General features: G+C 44.2%; 1 protein-coding gene across 1 annotated transcript in view; it reads right to left on the bottom strand.

The window, feature by feature from the left end:
* hpca (hippocalcin) overlaps positions 1-18,884 on the bottom strand; it is a 61,558-nt gene extending 42,674 nt beyond the window's left edge. Inside the window, exon 1 of the mRNA XM_015974274.3 lies at positions 18,422-18,884. The gene's annotated coding sequence lies outside the window, so the exon portion shown is untranslated. The remainder of the gene's footprint in view (positions 1-18,421) is intronic.
* Positions 18,885-19,118: the final 234 nt, after the last annotated feature.

Raw genomic sequence — 19,118 nt, 5'->3', positions numbered from 1 at the left:
ATGACTGAAATTTAAAGGTGAACTAAACCAAAATTAAATTAAATTTTGAAATTAAAGAACTAAACTAGATTTAAAATAACACAGTGTTAACTTAAATAAATTAAAGGACAAACTTGAACTTAGAACTTGAAATTAATAAAACCTAGGTTGAAAATAGCATCCTTTTAAAGCCAAATAAAAGGTTTCGAGACAAATAGGATAAACGGGAACTACTGGACAAAAAGGGGCAAATTAAAATATCTTATTTCCTTGGTGTTAAATGTTTGATGTGCATTGTGAATTGTATGTCAACTGTCTACTTTCTGTTTTTCTAAAAATAATAAGCCGGTGATATAAACTTATTTTCTGGTCTGTGGTTTTTTGACAAGTCACCTTCGTTACTGCTCTAGTAGTCGAACCTAACTGGTCCTAGTGTACCGTAACGACTCCAGAAGTGTTACAACTAGCCAGGAATAAGGTGGATAAAATGATCGGTTAGCTTCTGCTATTATATTATTACGTCTGTGATGTATGTGAGTGAATGACTGGGGGCTGTAGAATAAAAGTGGTTATGTCCTATTTCTAAAAATAAAACAAAATTTCCCTCAAGTTCTGAATATCAAATATGCTCAAGTCATCATCAAGTCAACAGATGCAAGTTGATTCAAGTCGCAAGTCATTGGCGTTCAAATCCGAGTTGTAAGTCTTTAGATAAGATTTTATCAAGTCAAGTCAGAAGTCATTAAAATAATGACTCGAGTCCAAGTCATGTGACTCGAGTCCACACCTGTGATAACTGAAACATGAGCTGGATTCAAAAGAGGAAGATGTGACAGAGCATCAACTGACAATACTGAGGTGAAGAAGTTAAAAGGATTCGCTACCACCCCGACGATATTTATCATTAAGAAAAGGGGGAAATGCACTTTGTCTGCTCTGAACATTTTACAATAACATTCTTTCAGTCACTTTAGCAGTAAAAAAACAACAAAACAAGAAAAAAAGACAAGAAAATCCCAATGCCTGTGTTCAAGACCGCTATGTGTAGATATGAGCTACGTTGTATACAGCACACAGGGATAGCATGTATATAATATTCATAAAACAGTTTTCAAGAAGTAGACTTGTGGAAAGCCTTCCCTGAGCAGTTCCTCATAAAGTATTTACACTGAGAAGTTCAGCTTTGCACCCAGTATCACATAAATTCCCCATGTAGCAGGCGCACGTCCATTAACTACTTCAGACTTGGAGCTGCTCCACTCCACATGTAAAAGACGTTGCATAGAGATGTGGGATTATAATTAGCATTTCCATGCAATACTGCAAAGTGCATGCAGAGACTTTGATATGAGTGACACTTATCATGCTGAGTCAAAGGAAAAAGCAAAGAAGTAGCTGCACCAGCCTTTTAATGGACCACATGCGTTTATACCAACAGTCTGTGTAAGGACGCGGTAGCGGAGCGAGGTGAGTGGTCGCACAGAAAAAAGGACAGAAGCTATCCTAGCTTATATTTCACATTTTTGTTCAATTTCAGGTAAAAACAACGTCAAAATCACAATCATTGATTTTGTTTTGTATTAATAGAACGAACCGAGCTTTAAGAGAGGCATACATTCAGCTCTTGTTATTTCTGCATCCCTCCCTGGGTGGGGGAGGGTGTTCTAGCTAGCTCCCCAGCCGTAGAGCACCATGTGCTTGTGTGGGAAGGCTATAGCAGAGATCATCTGTTGATCAAAGGCGACCTGAACGTGCACGCTTGCACCATTTTAAGAATAAGATAGAAGCAGGCAGAGCGTGTTTGTAAATGAGAAGGATTAAAAGAAGAGAAATAAATAAGAGGAGCAGTGATGGATAATTAATGCTTCCCCCACCCCCGACTCGGTTCAGTTCAGTATCTGCTCTTTGCCGCTCTATGTCCTTTGGTGAGAGTGTAATTCTAGCACTCAGACCGAGCTAAATGATATACAAAGATCCATAGAGTCTGCTGAACACTGCAAACTGAAGACGGGGCTCTGCTGCTGGCGGACCCAATCATGAGCCCACACTTACACAGGCTATTATATCTGCAGCAGCCGCATTCCCATGAGGCAGATTCAGCCACAGGTTGGCTCATCTTCCTGCTGGAGGTATCTTGACCCTTTAAGACATAAGCCATGTTGTTGTAAGGAAGCTGTGCTGCTCTCAAATACTCAACTTTTAATGTGAAAATCTCAAATGTACCATTTTTATAGGTTTTCACCAAGCTGGAATGTTCTGATAGAGTTAGGGTTAGACTAAAACTATTTTTAAACACCCTCCTTCTAGTGCATGACGATAGCTGGTGTTGCAGCTATTACAGTGATCCTCGGGATATATGGAGGATTATCAGAGCATTTTAACAGTGATGTGGGATTTGTAAACACTCTACACCAAGAACAGGAGCACAGTGATTCACTTTGTTTGGGCCTTAAGGTCAAAAGTGTAACATAGGGCTTCAACTGGACGATGCATCATAACCTGGAAATGCTATAAACTCAACTCCATTTGCTGCGACATCAAAAATAATCTATGATTCCCCTAAACATTTGATCGATCTCAAGTCTTTGAGATTTTCTCCTTAGCACAACTGCAGCAACCCCACAGGGATCCCAGCAGCTGCTATTTCTGACCCCGGCGTGAAGGTGAATCCTGATATAGCTTCTATACTCTGCAGCCTTCGATCTGCTAACAAACACCCATTTTCCCAATCCTCTCACTTTCTTTTCTTTGAAAAACATCCTTTCACCTTCTGTCCTCCAGTAAACCAGTTCCACTGCCAGTGTGTCCCTTTTACCCACCCTTGATCTTTGCTAAATGCCTCGGGCCGGGATTTCAGCAGCCTGGGTTCCCATGGTATCACTGCTCTAGATCTTTTCGTCCCACTCCTGCCGAATAAGAAATGGGCAGTCGAACCACTACAGCGGGAACCTGTGGCCTTTCTCTTTCATAAAACGACCTAAAACTGGGTTTAAATGTGTTTTTGATTACTAATGAGGACTGACATTGGTGAAATTACACTTCAGCCATTGTGCACTTGACTCATCCAAGTTTGGAGAGCGTGTGGCATTCATTCTGTCAAACTACAAAATGAATGAGTCAGAAAAAGCTCCAAGGTAACTGATATCAGATACCTCTCACTTCAGCCTTCCAGCACTATCACGTTGCATGGGTGGGGAATTATCCCACAAGCACCAGGGACCCAAAGGGTTAATGTGCTGTTTTTGAGCTCCCCGAGGGCTCTCAAAAAGGGGGCATCCCTTACAGAGAGAGGCCTCTGGGGTGAAAGGCTTTCGAGGCATCGAAGTGAATTTTAGCCTGTGTCCCAGAACAGCAACTCCAGCATAAAAGAGAGGGAGGGAGAGAGAGAGATAGAGCGCCCCAAAGGCACATTGACAGCCATGTGCCGGAGTCACTTCTCGGAATAAAGATGGTAATTATTCTCCAAGCATCAACTTTCTTTTGTTGCTAGAGGCAATTAGCTGCTTATTCAGGTCAAGGATTGTTCTCTGAGAAGAGCAGGGGATAAGGGACAGCTGGCATCTAGGCAAGATGTAGCACTTCCGATGGTCTGCCTTCAAATTATCCAAATTAAATGTAATAATGCTGCTATTACAGCCAGATCTCTATCAAAGATTTGAGCTTGATATAATCAGTCAGGTTCAAGCCTGCGTCACAGAGCTCAGTCATGAGAAAGACATGCAAAAAAACAAAAAAGGAGAGAACAACGATGGTGCAAAGAGTTAAATAGAGCTGAATCAAATGATTCAAGTTCTGTTTGGGTGGTGCTGATATCCTGTAACGTGATGAGACACAAGCATTGCTGGCTGTCAACACCGTGCTGCCCACTTACAAGAGCTAGATGGCTGTTTTCACCCCATGTTCAACATACCATCACACCATTTTCTAATTTGCAACACTACAAGAAGGTGGCATGGCTGAAATGAGCAATGAGTCTATTAGGGCTGGGTGATATGGCCTAAAATTATTATCATGGAATATCGAGGATTTCGACGAAATCGAGAAGAAGCTCTGCAGTTGTGAGCCATGTTGCTATCTTAAATCTAAAGATATTTATGTGCAAAGCATACTTTGGATCTTTCTTAACTGTTCTGAGTGGCTCACAAACCCCTTTGGTGTGTCATGTTCGATGTGTATCCCTATCGAAGGAGTGGGGATGTAATCGTAAAGTCGTTGCTTTAACATGAGGCAAGTAACATTACGCTCTAGAAACGCTCACAAAGAGGATTTAAAATGCTCTTCATGATCTCACAATCATACTCTTGAGCACTGCTTTCCCCACGCAACCTCTTTATCGCAGAAAAGCTGGATTTCAAGTAGCTGATGATTCACACTCACTTTCTCCTTCAGCTTCGTCTGAAAAGTCACATGGTGCACCAGCGGCGGTGTAAGAAGTGCAAGGATGAAGAGCCTGCAGCTTCTCCACACTATCATGCTCCAAATTTCCTGTACTACAGATGAAAACAGAGAACGTTTCTACTACTGCCCCTGACTTTTATCAGGAAGGATGAACTCAGCAGGAATTTCCCCTTCAGAAACAGGCATGAGGAAGATTTCCCACAATGCTGAGGGGTTTTGGTAGAAGGGGCTCTGATGTGGATGTTTGAACACCTCCTACCCCCACACATTGTGGGAGACAACAGCAGCTAGCTCTGAAGATACAGTAAGTTCAAGTAGAGGTGTTGCAGTAACGTTATTCATGATGTCCGAACATCTGGTTCAGCTGGAGTACACATCATTAATCCATTGTCATGCTTTTCAAACAGGTGAGTTCCTGAAACTCTGCATGAATAGCTGCTTCAGATCCAAAGGTTTGGATCTAATCAGCTGAAGAACAGTTCACATGCTCCATGTTTCAGATGGGGTAAGCTGTTGTATCACATAATCAAATGTACTTCGAATGTACCACATGTCAAGTGTATTTGATTTACTGAGGAGTCTTTTTTCCACACTAAGATGCATCTAACTGAGCTTCACATGTTGTGTATTTAGTGTTTCCACTTTACTAACCCAAGAGAATGGATCAAACTTCCTGTGTGACCCGTGCCTGGTAGAACACTGTTTATAGTTTAGACTGGAGGTAAACGATAAACCCCTCCATCATGTGCATTTGGCTTTTTCTTCTCTTCTTAACCTGTACCAGGCCTTATAGCTCAATGGCATTTATGAGTCCTCAGCATGTGTACTAGGGATGAGCGAGTACACCACTATCTGTATCTGTTCAACCATCTAAATTATCTGTATCTGTACTCGGAGTGGGCGTGGCCTAACCCGGAAGTGGACGTGGTTTACATCAATACATTATTTTAAGTCTGAAATTGATATGGACTGATCAGAAGTTGCTATGTGTATTGTTTATTTGAAAACTATTTACAGAGCAGCCTCAGAATTGAGATTAAATATTTTTATCACAATAGTAAAGGAACTATTACAGAACAAGTTTTTCAATGAAACCAGAATATTAATATATAGTGCATGAATTAATACATACAGAGAAGAAGAAGAAGAAGAAGAAATTTTATTTGCAGCGCCTTTCAGGACTCTCATGGTCGCTTTACAGAAATAAAACAGTCCTCAGCAAGTTAAAATTAAAAATCAATCAATCAATTAAACAAATACAAGTTAAAAGTGAAACCCAGTAAGTGCCAAAATACTAGACTAAAGGTCAAAGATAAAAATATAAACAAATACATCAAGTAATCAGTCAATATAACGTTGTAATAAAGATACACATTACCCATTAAAATCTACATAGTATAGCAGAATTACATACACAATCAACTAAAATCAAATTAGGCATTCAGAAAGGTCTGTCTAAACAAATGAGTGTTCAGTAATGATTTGAACTGAGTGATAGACCTGGCCATACGGATGTCTAAGGGGATGCTATTCCATAACCGCAGAGCCTGTGAGCCAAAAAACCCAAGGCCCATCGAGGATAGACGGACTTGAGGTGTAGCAAGTAAATTATGGGAAGTTGAACGAAGTGATCGTGATGGTGTGTACAAATTCAATAGGTCACGTAAATAACTAGGAGCCATGTTATTTAAAGTTTTAAAAGTCAAGAGTAATATATTGACATCAATGTGCTAGCGTCTTAATTAAGGACTAAAGTCTGTACAGCGGGTTGAGAGTAGCACATTTAATGTCAACTTCAGTTCAGTTTTGTCTTTTTATTTTAGAGAGAAAGTTTAAACTTGGTTTATGCTCGAGCGTTTACTTTCCGCGCGGTGATGCGGCTCCCGGATGGAACGCGCTTCACAACTCGCAGCGTTTATGGTTCATGCGGCTCGTCTCTGCGGTGAGCCAATATTCTCCCAAACTGTAGGGGGCAGCATGGAGCTCTACGGCATGCACCCAACACTACACCATAGTAGAAGTAGAAATGACTGTTGTTTACATTATGGCATTCCTAACAGCGTTCTCGTCTTTTCCGACAGTGCGAGCTATTTCTCTCCAAGAATTATTAACAACATGTTGATCACGGTGATCTCTGAGAGCTGAATCATACAGATGTCTGTATTTACGAACCTCTGCCGTACTAGTTCTTGCCAGTCCGCCATGTTTTTCTGCGTCCGACCGTCCGCGTGGTTAGAAATTTTCCTAGGTGCGCGTTGTGGAAATTTTGGGCCGTGCGTGGAGGGGCGTGGTTGTTAAAATGTCACAATTTCACAGTGCGGAGCCGTGCGAACCTCGCGGATGCGTCAAGCATAAACCAACCTTTAGGCCTCTAACTTTTTGTTAACTTATAAGCTAGTTTTTAATGAAGGTTTCTTTAGGGCAGGGGTGTTGAACTCAAATTCACACTGGGCCAAAATGAAAAACTGGGACGAGTCGCGGGCCAAACTCAATATGTTTTTAAAAGTGACGGCAAATTTTCCTTTATCTACAGATATGAACAGTTGAACCTTTTCATTTGAAAACAAACTTATTTTGTCAGTAACACTGAATGTGGAATAACCGAATTACACACGAGCAAGTCCATTTTAAATAAAACACACATCAGTGGTATTCGTTACTTATGTATCAATTTAAAAAAATATATTTTATTCCTTAAAATCTGCATATATTCAGCATTTCTTCTTATTTTTTATCTTGTGAATTTTTTACGTGTTTCTATGTTATGCTTATTTGTTTATTCTTTATTTTTTATTCTCCTTTGTTGCTCCTGTATTGAACGTTACTGCTGCTGTGACACCAAGCTTTCCCCACTGAGGGACAATAAAGGGATTTTCTATTTTATTTCTATTCTATTCTTCTATCTGTAATCTTTCCTGTTTTAAAGTAGATAAAATATATTTTTACAGGCCAAGAACATAAATAAAAAATAGTAATTCTTCGTCTTCGTCTTCCTCCGCTTATCCGGGTCCGGGTCGCGGGGGCAGCATCCCAACTAGGGAGCTCCAGGCCGTCCTCTCCCCGGCCTTGTCCACCAGCTCCTCCGGCAGGACCCCAAGGCGTTCCCGGACCAGATTGGAGATGTAACCTCTCCAACGTGTCCTGGGTCGACCCGGGGGCCTTCTGCCGGCAGGACATGCCCGAAACACCTCCCCGGGGAGGCGTCCAGGAGGCATCCTGACCAGATGCCCAAACCACCTCAACTGGCTCCTTTCGATCCGGAGGAGCAGCGGTTCTACTCCGAGTCCCTCCCGAATGTCCGAGCTCCTCACCCTATCTCTAAGGCTGAGCCCGGCCACCCTACGGAGGAAACTCATTTCGGCCGCTTGTATCCGCGATCTCGTTCTTTCGGTCATTACCCAAAGCTCATGACCATAGGTGAGGATTGGGACGTAGATCGACCGGTAAATCGAGAGCCTGGCCTTCTGGCTCAGCTCCCTCTTCCCCACGACAGATCGGCTCAGCGTCCGCATCACTGCAGACGCCGAACCAATCCGCCTGTCGACCTCCCGATCCCTCCTACCCTCACTTGTGAACAAGACCCCGAGATACTTAAACTCCTCCACTTGAGGTAGGACCTCTCCCCCGACCCGGAGGTGGCAAGCCACCCTTTTCCGGTCGAGAACCATGGTCTCAGATTTGGAGCTGCTGATCCTCATCCCAGCCGCTTCACATTCGGCCGCGAACCTACCCAGCAAGAGCTGAAGGTCAGAGCTGGATGAAGCTAGGAGGACCACATCATCCGCAAAAAGCAGAGACGAGATTCTCCTGCCACCAAACTCGACACACTCCACACCACGGCTGCGTCTAGAAATTCTGTCCATAAAAGTGATGAACAGAACCGGTGACAAAGGGCAGCCCTGGCGGAGTCCAACCCTCACTGGGAACAGGTCCGACTTACTACCGGCTATGCGGACCAAACTCACTCTCCTCTGGTAAAGGGTCTGAATGGCCCTTAACAGAAAGCCACCCACCCCATACTCCTGGAGCGTCCCCCACAGGGTGCCCCTGGGGACACGGTCATAAGCCTTCTCCAAATCCACAAAGCACATGTGGATTGGTTGGGCAAACTCCCATGCCCCCTCCATCACCCTTGCAAGGGTATAGAGCTGGTCCACAGTTCCACGGCCAGGACGAAAACCACATTGTTCCTCCTCTATCTGAGATTCAACTATCGATCGGACCCTCCTCTCCAGTACCTTGGCGTAGACCTTTCCAGGGAGGCTGAGGAGTGTGATCCCCCTATAGTTGGAACACACCCTCAGGTCACCCTTCTTAAAGATGGGGACCACCACCCCGGTCTGCCACTCCCTAGGAACTGCCCCCGATGACCACGCAATGTTGTAGAGACGTGTCAACCATGACAGCCCTACAACATCCATAGCCTTGAGATACCCAGGACGAACCTCATCCGCCCCCGGGGCTCCGCCGCTGTGTAGTTGTTTGACTATCTCAGCAACTTCTGCCCCCGAGATCGGACAGTCCATCCCCAGGCCTCCCAGCTCTGGTTCGTCCTCGGAATGCGCATTGGTGGGATTGAGGAGCTCCTCAAAGTATTCCTTCCACCGTCCGACTATAGCCTCAGTTGACGTCAGCAGCTCCCCATTCCCACTGTAAACAGTGTGAGCGAGTTGCTGCTTTCCTCTCCTGAGGCGCCGGACAGTTTGCCAGAACCTCTTTGGAGCCGATCGATAGTCTTTCTCCATGGCCTCACCAAACTCCTCCCACGCCCGAGATTTTGCCTCGGCAACTGCCACTGCTGCACCCCGCTTGGCTATCCGGTACCTGTCTGCTGCCTCCGGAGACCCACAGACCAGCCACGCCCTGTAGGCCTCCTTCTTCAGCCTGACGGCTCCCCGAACCTCTGGTGTCCACCAGCGGGTACGGGGGTTTCCACCACGACTGGCACCGGCCACCTTACGACCACAGCTAGCAACAGTCGCCTCAACAATCGCTGAGTGGAACAAGGCCCACTCGGACTCAATGTCCCCCACTGCTCTCGGGACGTGGTCAAAGCTCTGCCGGAGGTGGGAGTTGAAGACCGTCTTGACAGGTTCTTCTGCCAGGCGTTCCCAGCAGACCCTCACTATGCGTTTGGGTCTGCCAGGTCTACGCGGCATGTTCCCTTGCCATCTGATCCAACTCACCACCAGGTGGTGATCAGTTGACAGCTCCGCCCCTCTCTTCACTCGGGTGTCCAAAACATACGGCCGCAGGTCAGATGATACGACTACAAAATCTATTGAACCGTCACCTTATCGTGGTGGAGGAGTTTGAGTGCCCTAATGATCCTAGGAGCTATGTTGTCTGGGGCACTTAGTGCCCCTGGTAGGGTCTCCCATGACAAATTGGTCTTAGGTGAAGGGTGAGACAAAGAACGGTTCGAAGGATCTTTCATGGCGGTTAAAACGAAGAGTCGGAGTACCCGGCCCGGAGGGTTACCGGGGTCCCACCCTGGAGCCAGGCCTGGGGTTGGGGCCCGTGAGCGAGCGCCTGGTGGCCAGGCTTTCGCCCATGGGGCCCGGCCGGGCCCAGCCCGAACCGGATACATGGGCTCGTCCAACTGTGGACCCACCACCCGCAGGAGGAACATGAAGGGTCCGGTGCAATGCGAATCGGGTGGCAGACCAAGGCGGGAGCCTTGGCGGTCCAATCCCCGGACAAGAAAACTAGTTTTTGGGACAATAGTAATTCTCTTAAATGAAACTGCAATATCTCACCCATTAACTTTCATGCTTTTGAGCAGAAAATGTTATTAAAACCAAAATAATTCAATCCCAGTTTTCTCCGCTCTGATATCCTGTGATGCTCACCTGTTCCAGCCAGACCTGCATCTGTGGGGTCAGGCTCTGAGCTGAGGAAGGAGTTCATCAGTGAGAAACGTTGCTCACACAGGTTTGTGCTGCTGGACATGGAGAGCATCTGGATCACGCAGTTGTGTCGGGGAGGGGAATTAAAGCCGCAGCAGCCACAGAGTCATAGTGACTTGAGCTTGTCGCTAAACTGGAGTTAAATCATCTCGGTCTGGATGTTGGTCGGTGCACTTTCTATGTCAGCAGCAGACAGATTACTGAGCGGTTAAAATACATTTCTGGGCTTCCGAGTCGACTAATTGCTGAGCAAATTCAGCACTGAGTAAGAGAAGTGTTTTGAGTTTGTCCGAGGCAGAGGAGGTAACGCTGCGGACGCTGATGCTAGTAGCATGGATGCTAATGACACCGGTTTTTCTCCTTGAAGCATCAACATGTTCCATCTTTGTTGAAACACCTTCCTTCTGCATCAATCTTTCTCTTCCTGGACATTTTGGGATGATGTGTGGACAGTTATTTTCACTTGTTGCATTAATTAAACATTGAAGTGGATACACTGCGACTCAGTGGCGAGTCACTGCACTGGGAACACAATCGCCATCACCATGCAGTATGGGAAACGTAGTTTATAGTCAATGTGCTCTTTGAAGTGGCATAGACTTATTTTAAGACACTTGAATCTCTTGCGGGCCACATTAAATGATGTGGAGGGCCACATCTGGCCCGTGGGCCTTGTGTCTGACACATGTGCTTTAGGGCCTTCCCCACTAGCATTGGCTTCACACCACCCAGATAGCCCCAGCCGGCCCCCAGCCGGCCCCCAGCCTGGCCCGGTTGATTCCACACATCCTTGCTTAGGGAATGCAGTCAGAGATTTTCTCTATGACAGAAAAAACTGCACTAAAATCAGCTGTCACATGTATGCATTTTTCCAGAATCCCCGTAGTGGAAACATACCTAACGTGTGAAACTGAATAGACCCCCAACATTTAGCTTACCTTTGAAATGTGATCTTATTTACTTGTTACTCTGGATGTTTCTGTTAAATCAAGTGTTGTGGCTGACAGCTATTATTCTGTTTAATGGATTTAGAGAACAGTCTGTTGGATGTGATGCTCATTAGTTCTGTCTCCCAGGGTTCCAGGTATGAGTTGCAGTAAACGAGAAACCTGACATTCCCCTCTTGTTTCAGCTCTAGTAGCTACACTCAATAAAGTCGAACAGGGCAGGCAGAGCCAAACCAACGAGGACCTAGAAGTCTCTGAATATTTCATCATGTTTTGCCTCGATAGAGAACCATATTTGTGAGAGGATCTTGACTTTTTAACCAGCTTTTTAAAGTTTGTTTGAAAAGTTTTTCTGTTGTAGTACAGGCAGCTTGTGTGAAAGTAGTCAAGCAGTAATCCATATGCAAAAGAATCATGGCATCTGTGTACATATTAGCAATTTCTTCCTGTTATATACATAAGCAAGACATTTTAAACGGAATAATGAGTGTTTTAAAGACTTTTCTTGGATCAGAAAATATACTAATAATTCTAATAATAATAACGACCCCCCCCCCCCCCCACACACACACACACACACACACACAGACCAGGACGGTCAACACCATCATAATTATTACATCCCATTATTACTATGGACATTACTGTCATCATCAGTGAACAACTACATTAAAAAACTAATCTAATATAAAACAACATTTTAAAACAACATTTATTGTTATAAATAGCAAATAAAATGTTTTTTCAAGTTTATTTTTAAAATACTTCCACTTAACAAAAAGGACTATTTATTTCTCATTGAATGACTTACATGGTGATAACAGATTTTTAAATATTATATTACATTATATTACATTACATTACATTACATTATATTACATTATATTATATTACATTATATTACATTACATTACATTACATTATATTATATGATATGATATGATATGATATTATATTATATTACATTACATTACATTACATCACATTATATTATATTATATTATATTATATTATATTATATTATATTATATCATATTACATTATATTATATTATATTATATTACATTATATCATATTACATTTTATTATATTATATTATATTATATTTAACATGCATGTTGATTGCTACAGAATCATAGTAATGTGACTGCTCATCAACATCATGACTGTTGTTGAAAAGTATATTTTTTGCTATAATATGATTTTTCTAAAGCACTCATCTAACCATGACCCCATACATCGAGCTGAACCCGTCACCCATAGCCTGACCCATTCTCTGAACCTAGCAGCTGCTGAACAGCAGCATCATTAATAATAACTCACTGATGTGACAAGATGTACAAATAAGGCAACAACTAATGTAAAAAGGGACTTTTCCACAAATTTTAAGGCATTATTTCACTCCCCAGTCTGATTGTCACTACGACCCTTCAGCACAGAGTACGCATGTTCTCATGTATGCGTGGGTTTCCTCCCACAGGCCAAAAACATGCATATTACATTAATTAACATACATATATATAAAAGCATCTACTAAATAAATAAGCATAATCATAGCTCTGCAGAAAGTAAAGTTGCTGCATGATTGCACCAGCAGCTGAAGAACTGAGGCTGCAGTCATCACAGCAGCTTGTAAATGCATCTGAGCCAGCCGGCGCCAGATCGATTTAGCTATTTCTGATTAGCCCTCTGCTACTGCCCCAAGAGCCCGGTGAGTAGCCGGCAGCGGAGGACAGCGCAAAGCATAATTGCTGCTGTCATTGCTTGAAATTTTCACCCTGAGCATTCTGTCATGTTCCTCTCAATCTTACAATAAACACAAGTAGGAACAAGACATAAGGACCGTGTGTTTCTGAGCTACAGGCAGAGATGCTACAGGTGGAGACTACTCTAAACATCCTTCACATTCTACTCAGGTGTGGAAAAAGAGGCATCAGAATCAAAGAGACGAGTGAAGAGTCAAGATACTGTTTTTCTGTGTAGCTTTTCAGAGTAAAGGCACTAATTACGCTACTTCATTCTCTGGGAGCACTTTGAAATGACTTGACAGGCAAAATGAAGTGGAAAAGATCTAATGAAAGGTATCTATGAGGAAGAGGAAGATGTGATGATCCAGTGTGAGATATAAAAGAGGGAAGAGGATGGGGGATGGGGTCCGATAAAGGAAGAGAAAAATAGAGCAGTGTGAGATCTTATGTCAGTGATGGAAGTGTGAGGCCAGTGTGTGCTCTCAGCTACCCCCGTCCAACACACACACACACACACACACACACACACACACACACACACACACACACACACACACACACACACACACACACACACACACACACACACACCCCATCATCCCTAGCTGATCTATATGATGAGCTCTGGGCATGACGGGCTGTGATTCGAGCCTTCGGGCGGCTTTAAGGACATTTTCACCCTCTTTCATTGTTTTTATAGTTTTCATTTCTTCCTCTTTTTGCACTGTCCTCTTGTTCTTATGTCACATTTTTTTACAGTTTCATGAACAGATTAAAGCTGTAATAATACGCTGGTTCTGCTGTATTATTGCAGATTCTGGATTCAAGAAGACAGAGCAGCAACATGCCGCTACAGAAGGGAATGTCTGCGCTTTTTCATGCAACTGCAATCCTTTCAAATCAGATTTGTGTGCAGAACTGAAGTCACCACTGCCTCTAAACTCAAGATACTCTGAGCATCCCTCTGTGCTGATTGGTAGACTCTGGGGTTTGGTGTAGAGCAGCTGCTCTCTCAGCCTTATCGTAGGCATTATCGGACTCCGCGGGGCAGGAGACGCCTCGCACCAAGAGGATCAGGGCAGATTACAGCGGCTGCAGTGGGAAACACCGGCCTCAAATCAAGCCCATCCAGGCATCATCCTAAACCACGGAAATAGTTATTCCCTGTTAGTTCAGACTGCTCACAGGTGTGTTACGTCAGGGGTACGCGATCAGAACATTTTTACTCAGCACTTTCATACAAGCTTGTTCTAGTTAAACCTTAATCTGAGGCGCACCTGACTGTTGAGATGAGACTGAACATCATGGGGAGATTAAAATGGTTTGCTGATGCCTACAGGGTGAAGATTGCAGCAGCTTACAAGTCTGGTAAGGAATTTAAAAAGATCTCTGAAGATTTTGAAATCAGCGGTTACCCTGACCAGAGAAAGCGATGCAGAAATCTCAGACATCTGCCCGCATGCACAGGTCTGGCTGTCAAAGTCGTTTCATTTAAATAGCAGGTCATAAGAAGTCTGAAGAGAAAAAATTCTCAGCTGCAAATCCTAGCTGGTGTATCCAACAGCTGCAGACAGCTAGATGGGGGTGTTGCTGCGTCATCACGACCAGCACCCCCTACAGAGCCGGTGGTAATATTTAATCATATGTTGTCCCTATATTTGCTCTGGAACGTGTAAAATAGCATGGCACAGGTTCTTTAAGATGCATGTGTGCAAGGAGGAAACCGTAGCTCACAGAAGGAAAACATGAAGGCCAGACTTGGGTTTTCTAGAGAGAACAAAGGCAAAGACAGGGACTTCTGGCATCCTGTTCTTTGGATAAATCAGTGTTAAAATGAACCATTTGGACAACAGAATATCTATCTACCATCACACACTCGTACTCCTGAAACCCCGGATTTATGATCGAAGCGGTCCTGGCATCCCTTTGAGCAGAAAAGAACACTCTTAACACACCACACACTATAGGATTTATCGATAAGATTATCTTTAGAGCCATTACAATCATTGGACTTGTGTATAAGATTGTTGGAAGGGGAGAATCAGATCAAAAATCGATGGTATTAGTTATGTTTTTATTTACTGAAACACTACAAAACATTTGCCAACATATTAAAACGCTACGAGTTGCTGGATCTTACATAGCTCCGCCCATCAGTACTACTTCTGGATGCTTATGACTTGCGTTTATTTTATTTGTTTTACTTGAATGATAGAATTACTTGAAACTCCCTGCTTGACCTGCCTGAGTACAGGAGCTTGTCATTTAACATGTTGTCTAAATGTTCTGCAAGTTCTTCCTGAAATATTTCTGTGATGCTGAATGAGTGAAGTGGCAGAAATGTCACAAGTTAATGCAGCGTATACCATCTGCCACAGCTCGTGCCAGAGTACACACTCGTTCCATCTTAAAATGTAAATATGTCTGTTGAAAGTTTTCAAGTGAATTTACGAGATCTATTAAGAAAACAATATCTAATATATTAGCTGCATAGCTGTGCTTTTGGTGTATAAGGTTTTTATAAGATGAGCCAGGGTGGTTCAGAAGATGCTAGAAGTGACAACTGGCGTTCTTTGAATAACAATGAAGAGTGTTGTGGGTAGATCGGCCATATTGGATTGTCTATTGGTTATATTGTGCAGAGATTTGATAAATTTCCTCATGGATGAGTTATAGGCACTAATCACAAGCAAAACCACCAACAGATAGGTTCACTAGTGCTTGGCCATTGTCATTGCCAGGGCGCATCAACAGGGTTTGGCCTATAATCCGTAATTATGATGTCACTCATTTGGGCATCTTGCTCCAGCCCCAGTCACCTAACCTGCTTGTCTTTCTCACCGTTTTCTAGTTATAAAGCTTTAACTTCCTCCACCAAGTTCATTAGTTTCCTGTTGATGTCTAAAAATAGACACTTCCTCTGTCCCACGTGTCAACAGATTGTTTTAATGCCATCAGCCTCTAGCCTACAAATCTAAACGTACCGTAGCAGAAGCTAAACGTATTTGCTCGGCAAGTCGGCCTAGCCAAGCTCCATGGTAGCCTCAGCAGGTCGACCACTGGCTTGGGCAGAGCTGCGTCATGCCAACCACAGCGCTCTATTGGTTTGGCGAGATGATAGGACATCGACTCAAGAGAAGACGGAGGTACTTAAACTCTTTATTTTAAAATGATTTTTCGTTGTCTTTGACGTCGCATGGTGGACTGCCCCGTTGACTGACATCTGTAGCGGTGTTGTTGTCCAGCAGCACGCAGAAACCGTTTGAAAGACACCCACAGATTCAGCCTCCTGACTGAGATCTGTCTATAGGTCGTGGCCAGATGGCGTGCCAGGCTAATAAACAACCTCTTTAACAAGAACCGTCCTCGGTGGCTTTTTGCTTCACTTTTGTGGGCTTATAATGTTTCATAAAAGTTATTTTATTCCTATTAACTTGTTGAAAGCATGCCCCATTTAGAGTTTTCTTGTGGTTCGGATGTCAGTGGTCCAAGCTAAACATGTAACCTAACCACTGCAACACTGACAGCCATGAAAATGCAACAATAAAGTCAGCTACAGACGATCAAGTGAAGCCCCGCAGTCCTGCAGACACAGAGCAAGAACGTATTTAATGTGGAGCTTCTTGTCGGAGGCCCAAAGGTCTACCACACCCTCTGAAAAGAAAAGAGCTACTGTCCTACAGACATTTAGGTGTTAAATTTCCTTCAGGCAACACGATACTTTATTTTATGATTAATTCAAACCTTAACGATACAAAAAAAAATCCAGGAGAGCTATGATTAAAAGTTTAGTTGCACATCAAACTAACTATTCACCAACTTCATTAAAGAAAAGCCTTCTTTCCCACGTAGGTCAGGGTTTTCACACATCGCTGTACCTGAACATCTATGCTAAACATATCAAGTCCAGTCATATTCTCAACCAGATTAATAATAATACATTTGATGAGCTTCATGATGAGTTGAGCACATTTTGACAACACTGGCCCGTCTGGAAAAGTCTTTTTTACGGTAACCACTTTCGGGTAAACTACTTTGTCAATGCAAACAAGTAAATGAGCCATATTTGCTCATTAAAATGCCCTATAGCCTTCACAAATGACTGACACAGCACTTTCCTTTTCCTCCCATTATGGTGCCCTACCCTTTGACCAAAGAGCCACTTTGCAAAGAAATCTGTTTGCTTGCTGTCTGGAGATCTCCCCAGGGAAAAACGTTCCTCTAGTCAGTAATGTGGCGATAAGATGCAGAAAGCGTAGGCTGTCCGAGGCCTTGTGGTTGCTTTAAACACAACAAAGTTCTTCAGAGTCAGTAAAGATGCTGAGTTTTGCTGAGATGACAACACTGGAAAAATGCATGAGCAGCCAGAGGGGTAAAGTTGGTGGTAATTAGTTAGCGTGCCATACCTACCTGGCTGAAAGCCCTTAACGACATTTATCATTTGTGAGGAGCCTAATGCCTGCGGGTTAAAACCTCTGCTGCTGAGTTCTAAAGGAGTGTGTGTGTGTGTGTGTGTGTGTGTGTGTGTGTGTGTGTGTGTGTGTGTGTGTGTGTGTGTGTGTGTGTGTGTGTGAGTCTAGGTGACACCGAGTAGAGCTCCAGCACACATTTATCCTCTTATGTAACATAAGCACATGCCATGACTCCCCGAAGCATACGAGGCAGAACTCTGAATATTTCTACCAGAATCAAGCGGCTGCATCCAGGACAAGACTCCAGGGGGCAGATCAAACCCTTAGAGGCCCCACCTTGATTAAGCCGGGGTCATCCCTCATCATTGTCTCAACCTAACCCTTCCAAAAGCATAAGAGATGTCTGACTTTTTGCTCTAATTCTACTTCCCTCTGAGAGAAGTTTAATTCAAACGGATGAAACAGAAAGTGTGCAGCGGCTGGGTTTGTTTAACAAAAGGATTGTGCTGCAGCGAGGTGAGAGCAGAGTAAGGCACATGCGAACTTATTAGCAGGACCTGTTTTTATTCACTTTGCCTTTGTGAGCAGATTTGTTGGAGGTTGCAGGAAACAGCGATGGTGAACCTTGCATGAGGGGAAAAGACCAAACATCTTATTGTTGCAAGAGTGCAAATCGTTGCTATGTAAAACAACACTTGCATGAGAAAACTCACTCCCTTTCCTCCGTTTTTAGGAGCAGCTGAGAAGCAACCTGTCTCTTGTCTGGTTCAGATCATTCATAAAAATGGCCTACTCTGCCCTCGTGCCATTGCCTGCGCAAGGAAAACGTTTTTTTCTTCTTTTGCACCTCGAAGGGACTAAAAAAGCACGATTTTTGACCTTGCAAAATGATCTCTAGATGTGTTGGTGGAATGTTTCCAGCTGTATACACAGAAGCGTCTGCAGCAGCTCTCTCCGTGAGCGATGCAAGGCTCAGGAGGAGATCCATGTAAACGAATAACAAATGCTGAGTCCTTCTTTTCCCTTACCGGTTGTAGGTCTGAGCTGCAGCGGAAGGGCTCCCTGCTGCGCGCGCAGGACAGCCCGTGGAGACGCGTGGATGCTGGGGCTCGCTCCGGACGCCTGCCTCCGGAGCTCCGGTGCAATCACCTTGCGGGGCAGCGCTCTTTGTGGTTTGGCCACTGCGGTTACCGCACAAACGCGCGCTCACGCACACTCACACTCATACTCCGCTGCTACAGTCGACACTGCTACACCCCCCAGAACCTGTCAACCATGCTACCGCGCAGGGGAGGCAAGAGGCTGCCGTGACGGTGCTGCTGCGGCCGCTTTGCTGCAGGGATCGGGACAGCTGTGGAGCTCTGACGGTCTGCGTGTTGTGCGTCGGCAGTGTAGTCCAAGGGGATGGGGTGGGGTGTGTCACTGGGATTACGTGGTAGGGGTTTAATTAGATAGCACTGCGCTCATTGGCAACGACGACGCGCAAAGCCCTCCTCCTCCTCTCCCGTGCGCTCTTCCTCTCTGTCTTATTGACAGTTAAACAGATGGATGCGAGGCTCCATGTGTCACAACACGCTGACAGCTGTGTGCATACGCCTGGCTGTGGAAGAGAGAACAACACAAACACTAACACTCTCAGAATTAACAGCCTTGCATTTGTACAATTCTTTACATGGGTCACATTTGTACAGCTGCACTGTCTTCAGTCCGACATGACTCACGGGC

This window comes from Nothobranchius furzeri, chromosome 11 (assembly GCF_043380555.1).
Source record: "Nothobranchius furzeri strain GRZ-AD chromosome 11, NfurGRZ-RIMD1, whole genome shotgun sequence".
NCBI classification, from domain to species: domain Eukaryota; kingdom Metazoa; phylum Chordata; class Actinopteri; order Cyprinodontiformes; family Nothobranchiidae; genus Nothobranchius; species Nothobranchius furzeri.
The sequence above is the reverse complement of the archived record's forward strand: the minus strand, read 5'-3'. Positions and strand labels throughout refer to the sequence as shown.